Source organism: Capricornis sumatraensis, chromosome 4, assembly GCF_032405125.1.
Source record: "Capricornis sumatraensis isolate serow.1 chromosome 4, serow.2, whole genome shotgun sequence".
Classification (NCBI taxonomy): Eukaryota; Metazoa; Chordata; class Mammalia; order Artiodactyla; family Bovidae; genus Capricornis; species Capricornis sumatraensis.
In genome coordinates, this window is record NC_091072.1 from 88,946,091 (window position 1) to 88,955,199 (window position 9,109).

The window sequence follows — 9,109 nt, forward strand, 5'->3', positions numbered from 1 at the left end:
TACTCTGCATATAAGTTAAATAAACAGGGTGACAATATACAGCCTTGATGTACTCCTTTCCCGATTTTGAACCAATGTGTTGTTCCATGTCCAGCTCTGTTGTTTCCTGACCTGCATACGCATTTCTCAGGAAGCAGGTCAGGTGGTCTGATATTCCCATCTCTTGAAGAATTTTTCACAGTTTGTTGTGATCCACACAGTCAAAGGCTTTGGCATAGTTAATAAAGCCGAAGTAGATGTTTTTCTGGAACTCTCTTGCTGATTTGGTGATCCAGCGGATGTTGGCAATTTGATCTCTGGTTCCTCTACCTTTTCTAAAACCAGTTTGAACATCTGGAAGGTCACAGTTCACATCCTGTTGAAGCCTGGCTTGGAGAATTTGAGCATTTCTTTGCTAGCATGTGAGATGAGTGCAATTGTGTGGTGGTTTGAACATTCTTTGGCATTGCCTTTCTTTGGGATTGGAATGAAAACTGACCTTATCCAGTCCTGTGGCTACTGCTGAGTTTTCCAAATTTGCTGACACACTGAGTGCATCATGTTTTAGGATCTGAAATAGCTCAACTGGAATTCCATCACCTGCACTAGCTTTGTTCATAGTGATGCTTCCTAAGGCCCACTTGACTTCATATTCCAGGATGTCTGGCTCTAGGTGAGTGATCACACCATCATGGTTATCTGGGTCATGAAGATCTTTTTGGATAATCCTTCTGTGTATCCTTGCCACCTCTTCTTAATATCTTCTGCTTCTGTTAGATCCATACCATTTCTGTCCTTTATTGTGCTCATCTTTGCATGAAATATTCCCTTGGTATCTCTAATTTTCTTGAAGAGATCTCTATTCTTTCCATTCTTTTGTTTTCCTGTTTCTTTGCATTCCTCACTGAGGAAGGCTTTCTTATCTCTCTGTGCTATTCTTTAGAACTCTGCATTCAAATGGGTATATCTTTCCTTTTCTCCTTTGCCGTTCGGTTCTCTTCTTTTCTCAACTATTTGTAAGGCCTCCTCAGACAACTATTTTGCCTTTTTGCATTTCTTTTTCTTGGGGATGGTCTTGATCACTGCTGCCTGTACAATGTCATGAACCTCCACCAATGGCTCTTCAGATACTCTATCAGATCTAATCCCTTGAATCTATTTGTCACTTCCACTGTATAATCATAAGGAATTTGATTTAGGTCATATCTGAATGGTCTAGTGGTTTTCCCTGCTTTCTTCAATTTCAGTCTGAATTTGGTAATAAGGAGTTCATGATCTGAGCCACAGTCAGCTCCCAGTCTTGTTTTTGCTGACTGTATAGAGCTTCTCCATCTTTGGCTGCAAAGAATATAATCAATCTGATTTTGGTATTGACCATCTGGTGATGTCCATGTGTAGAGTCTTCTCTTGTGTTGTTGGAAGAGGGTGTTTGCTACGACCAGTGCATTCTCTTGACAAAACTCTGTTAGCTTTTGCCCTGCTTCATTTTGTACTCCAAGGACAAATTTGCCTGTTACTCCAGATATCTCTTGACTTGCATTCCAGTCCCCTATAAGGAAGAGTAAATCTTTTGGGGGTGTTAGTTCTAGAAGGTCTTGTAGGTCTTCATAGAACCATGCAACTTCAGCTTCTTCAGTAAAAGCATTACTGGCTGGGGCATAGACTTGCATTACTGTAATAGTGAATGGTTTGCCTTGGAAACAAACAGATTGATCTGTCGTTTTTGAGATTGCATCCAAGTACTGCATTTCAGACTCTTTTATTGACTCTGACAGCTACTCCATTTCTTCTAAGGATTCTTGCCCACAGTAGTAGATATAATGGTCACCTGAGTTAAATTCACCAATTCCGGTCCATTTTAGTTCGCTGATTCCCAAAATGTCAATGTTCACTCTTGACATCTCCTGTTTGACTACTTCCAATTTGCCTTGATTCATGGACCTGATATTGCAGGTTCCTATGCAATATTGCTATTTACAGCATCAGACTTTACTTCCATCACCAGTCACATCCACAACTGAGTGTTGTTTTTGCTTTGGCTCCGTCTCTGCATTCTTTCTGGAGTTATTTCTCCACCAATCTTCAGTAGCATGTTGGACGCCTACCGACCTGGGGAGTTCATCTTCCAGTGTCCTATCTTTTTGCCTTTTCATACTGTTCATGGGGTGCTCAAGGCAAGAATACTGACGTGGTTTGCCATCCCCTGCCCCAGTGGACCACATTTTGCCAGACCTCTCCATCATGACCTATCTGTCTTCCGTGGTCCTACACAGCATGGCTCATAGTTTCATTGAGTTAGACAAGGCTGTGGTCTATGTGATCAGTTTGATTAGTTTTCTCTGATTTTGGCTTTCATTCTGTTGACCTTCTAATGGATAAGGATAAGAAGCTTATGGAAGTTTCCTGATGGGAGAGACTGACTGAGGGGGAAACTGGGTCTTGTTCTGATGGGCAGAGCTATGCTCAGTAAATCTTTAATCCAATTTTCTGTTGATGGGTGGGGCTGTGTTCCCTCCCTGTTCTTTGACCTGAGGCCCAACTATGGTAACAATGAAGATAATGGCAATCTCCTTTAAAAGGTCCCATGCATGCATTGCTGCACTAAGTGCCCCCGATCCTGCAGCAGGCCACCACTGACCCATGCCTCTGCTGGAGATTCCTAGACACTCAAGAGCAAGTCTGGGTCAGACTCTTTGGGGATCTCTACTCCTTTCTCCTGGGTCCTAGTGCACACAAGGTTTTGTTTGTGCCCTCCAAGAGTCTGTTTCCCCAGTCCTGTGTAAGTTCTGGCAGCACTGTGGTGGGGTTAATAGCAACCTCCTCTAAGAGGGCTTATGTCATGCCCAGGTCTGCTGCACCCAGAGCCCCTGCCCCTGCAGCAGGCCACTGCTGACCTGTACCTCTGCAGGAGACACTCAAACACAATCTGGCTCAGTCTCTGTGAGGTCTCTGAGTCCTGGTGCACACAAGGTTTGTTTGAGCCCTCTGAATGTCTCTGGCAGATATGGGGTTTAACTCTAAATGCGACTTTGCCCCTCCTACTGTCTTGCTGGGGTTTCTCTTTTGCCCCTAGACATGAGGTATCTTTTTTTTTTTGGTGGGATCCAACATTCTCCTGTCAACAATTGTTCAGCAGCGAGTTGTAATTTTGAAGTTCTCAAATGAGAAGATGAGTGCACATCCTTCTACTCTGCCATCTTCCTCCACCATGGACACCTTGGCTGAAAGACTAGTGCAGAAAGTGTAGCAAGAGGAGGAAGTTTGGGGAGATCGATGGTGGGGCTCCAGGTCCAGGGAGGCGAGGAAAGGCACTGGAAGCCTGGTTGGCGGTCCTTCGCATACCCAGTCTCGTCCGCTCACTCACTCCACTGAGCAGGGGCCAAGCTTGGGGCCAGTGGCACCCAAGGCCACAGTAGAGGTGCCCAGCTGGCAGGTCGGCCAGCCAGCTGCCTCAGCCCACGATGGGGAGAGCTCAGGGCAGGAGCTGGATGAGCGGGTCATGCTTTCTCTCCCTCAGGAACTAGTAAAATCCTTTATTACCACTTTTTTTTTTTTTGCAACTAACTGTATCCACAACATTCATTGTTGTGCCATAGGTCTCTAGAACTTTTCATAAAAAAGTGAACTTCATATCCACCCAGAAACAACTTTCTATTTCCCTCTCCTGCAAGCTCCTGGCAACCAATAGAAACGACTTTCTGTTTCCATTATATTTATGGGAAATTTGGAATCATAAGTTTCACTGGGGACTAAACTAGATGTTTCATGAACGTGGAGTAATACAGTACTTTTCCTTTTGTGACTGGCTTATTTAACACAGAGTAACATCCTCAAGGTTTATTCATGTTGCACCATGACAGCATTTCCTTCTTTTTAAGACAGTAATATTCCATTGTTGTTTTTGTGGTGCACTGTTACAGCAGTGCTGGGAAACAAATACAGAATGTGTCTCCCCTGTCTCCTTGTTCCTTTCAGTTCAGTTCAGTCACTTAGCCGTGTCCGACTCTTTGCAATCCCATGGACTGTAGCCTGCCAGGCCTCCCTGTCCATCACCAACCCAGGAGCCTACTCAGCAACTCATGTCCATCATGTTGGTGATGCCATCCATCCAACCATCTCATCCTCTGTCATCCCCTTCTCCTCCTGCCTTCAATCTTTCCCAGCATCAGGGTCTTTTCCAAGGAATCAGTTCTTCACATCAGGTGGCCAAAGTATTGGAGTTTCAGCTTCAGCATCAGTCCTTCCAATGAATATTCAGGACTGATTTACTTTAGGATGGACTGGTTGAATCTCCTTGCAGTCCAAGGGACTCTCAAGAGTCTTGTCCAACACCACAGTTCAAAAGCATCAATTCTTCTGCACCCAGCTTTCTTTATAGTTCAACTCTCACATTGATACATGACCACTGGAAAAGCCTAGTAGCTTTGACTAGATGGACCTTTGTTGGCAAAGTAATGTCTCTGCTTTATAACATGCTATCTAGGTTGGTCATAGCTTTTCTTCCAAGGAGCAAGCATTTTTTAATTTCATGGTTGCAGTCACCTTCTGCAGTGACTTTGGAACCCCCCCAAAAAAAAAACAAAGTCTCTCACTGTTTCCATTGTTTCCCCATCTATTTGCTGGTTCTAAACGGAAGATAGAAGGCACTTTGGTTCTTTCAGTTATCAAGTTCATTGCCCAGTATAATTCTCTACTTCTACAAAGAAATTCTATCATTAGAACTACCTACATGATTTCCCAAAAAGAACTAGATTCTAATTCCATATGCTGACTCACAAATTATCCTGAATAAATAAATATATATAAGGAGTATATCTGTGTGCATGCTCAGTCATTCAGTTGTGTGTGACTCTGCAACCCCATGGCCTGTAGCCCACCAGGCTCCTTTGTGCATGGGATTTTTCAGGCAAGAAAAATGGAGTGGGTTGCCATTTCCTTTTCCAAGGGATCTTCTCCATCCAAGAAAATGGAGGCAAATCAACTTCTCCATAGTATAAGTATGACTGTAATATGTAAGACCAGAGTTATTGTGAGAGTTTGTGTCCCTGCCAAGTGCTTGCACTGTTACAAACATAAGCTCTTCTTAAGTAGATAGACACAAAATTCTAGTAAAAGTTCATTATGCCCTTCAAGTCCCCTATGAGGACACAGGCTTACTATGTGAGAACAAATGGAGGCTCCATTGTTATGTCTATGGAGTCTTGATGAGGTCATTATATGAAAACTTTATATACCCTCACTACTCCCTGACCAGTCGTAGCTCACTGGGAGGTGGATATCTTGTAAAACTTTGGGCTTCTTGTGGAGGCTTCAATTATATACAAGGTAACATGTGGATGATGACCTTTTAAATGTGGCTTGGCCATTCCTGAATACAACATGACAGTAAGTTTGTGTAAGACTCTCAACATACACTGAATAATAACATGCCCTTCTAGTTACTTCCCATTTCTTTGCTTTTTACAACACTACTCTTTTAAGAACTTTCTCTCCAACCATTTCCTCCTGAATTCACTCCAGTCATCAGTTTATCTTCAACATTCCATTAAAATCATTCCACTCAATGTCACCAGTGAATTAAAGATGTCAGACCAAAAGATCAATTCAGTCTTCATTTTATCAAAACCCTCAGTAGCATGTGACACACTTCACTCCCTATTTTGTGAAACTTGGTTTCTGAGACACCCAACTTTCCCTTCCCTCTACCTTCTTGCTTCCTCTACTTTCCTTCCTCTTTATCCCTCACTCTCTTTTTGTCCTCCTGGTTTCACCCTCATCCTTCTCTTCCTTCTCTCCTCCTTTCTTCTTAGGTTCTCTTACCTCACAAGTTGCTATCTCTGTCTTTTTGGTTGCATCATTCTATTTCACCTATTTCTAGGCATAGGAGTCCCCTATGGTTCAGGCTGCTGACCTTTTTTTACATAATTTGTCTTTCTCCTGGTGATCTCACCCAATCCCACTGCTTTAAATACTATTTAGACACTGATACCACACACAATTGTATCTCTAGCCATAAAATTGTCATGAATTCCAGATATGCACAAACAAATGAGTACTTGCTATGTCCACTTGGTAGTCTAATCATTTTCTCAAACTCAACATGCCCAGCACAAAACTTTTTATTCCTTCTCTCATGACAAAAACGTTCCCACCCTACCCTCCAGTCTTTATCTCAGTAGAATATGACTCCATTTTTTTTTTTTACTATAGAGATATTCTTGATTTCTCTCACATTCACTTTTTGTCCATCAACAAATGAAGTTGACTTTATCCTTAAAATATATTCAGTCTAACTGCTTTATCACTGCTATTACCTCAATCAAACCACTTTAATTTCTAACCTACACTAATGATGCAAAATCATTCCAATTGTTCTGCCTGCTCCCACACCTGCTCCCTAACAGCTTCTTCTTCAGATAGCAACCAGTGATGAAAGGGGGATTTTGTCCCTCCTCTATTCATACCCTTCCACGTTTCCTGGAACAGCATGAGTAAAAGCTAAAATCTTTACCATTCCCTATAAAGCCCTACCAATTCAAATACATCCCAAAATCCATTTCCAACCATTCTCCTCTTCCCTCATTCTACTATCCTTTGCTGCTTCAAGGCAATGCAAAAGAATGCTCAAACTACCACACAATTGCACTCATCTCACATGCTAGTAAAGAAATGCTCAAAATTCTCCAAGCCAGGCTTCAGCAATACATGAACCGTGAACTCCCTGATGTTCAAGCTGGTTTTAGAAAAGGCAGAGGAAACAGAGATCAAATTACCAACATCTGCTGGATCATTGAAAAAGCAAGAGAGTTCCAGAAAAACATCTATTTCTGTTTTATTGACTATGCCAAAGCCTTTGACTGTGTGGATCACAATAAACTGTGGAAAATTCTTCAAGAGACGGGAATACCAGACCACCTGACCTGCCTCTTGAGAAATCTGTATGCAGGTCAGGAAGCAACAGTTAGAACTGGATATGGAACAACAGACTGGTTCCAAATAGGAAAAGGAGTACGTCAAGGCTGTATATTGTCACCCTGCTTATTTAACTTATATGCAGAGTACATCATGAGAAACGCTGGACTGGAAGAAACACAAGCTGGAATCAAGATTGCCGGGAGAAATATCAATAACCTCAGATATACAGATGACACCACCCTTATGGCAGAAAGTGAAGAGGAACTAAAAAGACTTGATGAAAGTGAAAGAGGAAAGTGAAAAAGTTGGCTTAAAGCTCAACATTCAGAAAACTAAGATCATGGCATCCGGTCCCATCACTTCATGGGAAATAGATGGGGAAACAGTGGAAACAGTGTCAGACTTTATTTTTTGGGCTCCAAAATCACTGCAGATGGCGATTGCAGCCATGAAATTAAAAGACGCTTACTCCTTGGAAGAAAAGTTATGACCAACCTAGATAGTATATTAAAAAGCAGAGACATTACTTTGCCGACTAGTCAAAGCTAGTCAAGGCTATGGTTTTTCCTGTGGTCATGTATGGATGTGAGAGTTGGACTGTGAAGAAAGCTGAGTGCCGAAGAATTGATGCTTTTGAACTGTGGTGTTGGAGAAGACTCTTGAGAGTCCCTTGGGCTGCAAGGCGATCCAACCAGTCCATTATGAAGGAGATCAGCCCTGGGATTTCTTTGGAAGGAATGATGCTAAAGCTGAAACTTCAGTACTTTGGCCACTTCATGCGAAGAGTTGACTCATTGGAAAAGACTTTGATGCTGGGAAGGATTGGGGGCAGGAAGTGAAGGGGATGACAGAGGATGAGATGGCTAGATGGCATCATTGACTCAATGAACGTAAATCTGAGGGAACTCCGGGAGTTGGTGATGGACAGGGAGGCCTGGCGTGCTGTGATTCATGGGGTCACAAAGAGTCGGACACGACTGAGTGACTGAACTGAACTGAACCCCCATCTTGGCCTGCCCACCTAGTGGTAGGTGCTTCCAACATGCTAGGGCCCCATTCTCTCCCAAGAAGTCTTGTTCTGGTCATCTCCATCTTAGCTAATTTCTTCAAAAAGCAGATTCCAACTGAGGTCATCATTCCAAAATCTGGAATACGTTAACATGAATAGCTGTTTTTCACGACAGTTTTTGAAAAAAAGGATGTACCACATCACATAAAGAAGATAGAAATGGCTTGGCACAGGTATATTACTAAGTGCAGAACCTCACCCACAATGGCTCTAGAGGCAGAAAACTCCAGAACAGTCCGCTCAGTGAGGGAGGGTGACTATTCTGTCCACATCCATATACATTGATTGTATCGCCCACTGCATCCCATCTAAGAAAACGAATACACAGAATGTACTTTTGTGTAGCCTCACATGTAACTCAAATTTCAGAATGCTTATCTTGGTACTGACCATTGTTGGTAACTGCACTTCTCCCAACACCCACTCCATTGCCCTGGGACACTGCTGACCAGGCAGTCATCTTCCTTTAAGCCATACTGTATTTTAAGGCTGTTCTGAGAGAAAGTAGTGTCATAAGCTCACTTCTGATATATATAAACCTTATGTTTTACATTCATGTTATTTGAAAGTTTGAAATAAAACACATCAAAGCAATAGTAGTTTTAAAATATGCTTTTCCAAGCTACACATGCTTCTTTCCTTCTTGCTGACAATCTGATAGACCAGGAGACTGGTTATAACATTATCTATCTCTTACCGCCACAGCCTCAATGGACTATCTCCCCCTTCAAGTTAACTCATACTCAAACAAATCTTCAGATCTAAATATGAAATCAATTGTTTCAAAGTAGCACTTGTAATGTTTTTGAAGATATACCTTAAGTAGCTTAAACATTTGTTAGAAGCATTATCAAGTTATGATGGTAGCTTGATCTAGAATTCAGCTGGACTTATGTAACAATAGGCTATTTCTACCAAATTTTAATGTGTATTAAATATACCTAAAATGTACATTAACAGTTCAAACCATTCCCATTAACAAATACGATATGCCACCTTAGGAGCCTCCTGCGGCATTCTCCCTTCATCGCATTCCACTGCCTCCCTGCCTCCAGAACTACTATGCTAAGTGCTGTTCATGATTTCTTTGATCTTTTCTACTGTTTTCCTTACATGCTGCTGCTGCTGCTGCTGCTAAGTTGCATC

General features: G+C 42.2%; 1 pseudogene; it reads right to left on the reverse strand.

The window, feature by feature from the left end:
* Window positions 1-3,480, reverse strand: part of LOC138078644 (lysozyme C-2-like) — a 53,509-nt pseudogene extending 50,029 nt beyond the window's left edge.
* Window positions 3,481-9,109: the final 5,629 nt, after the last annotated feature.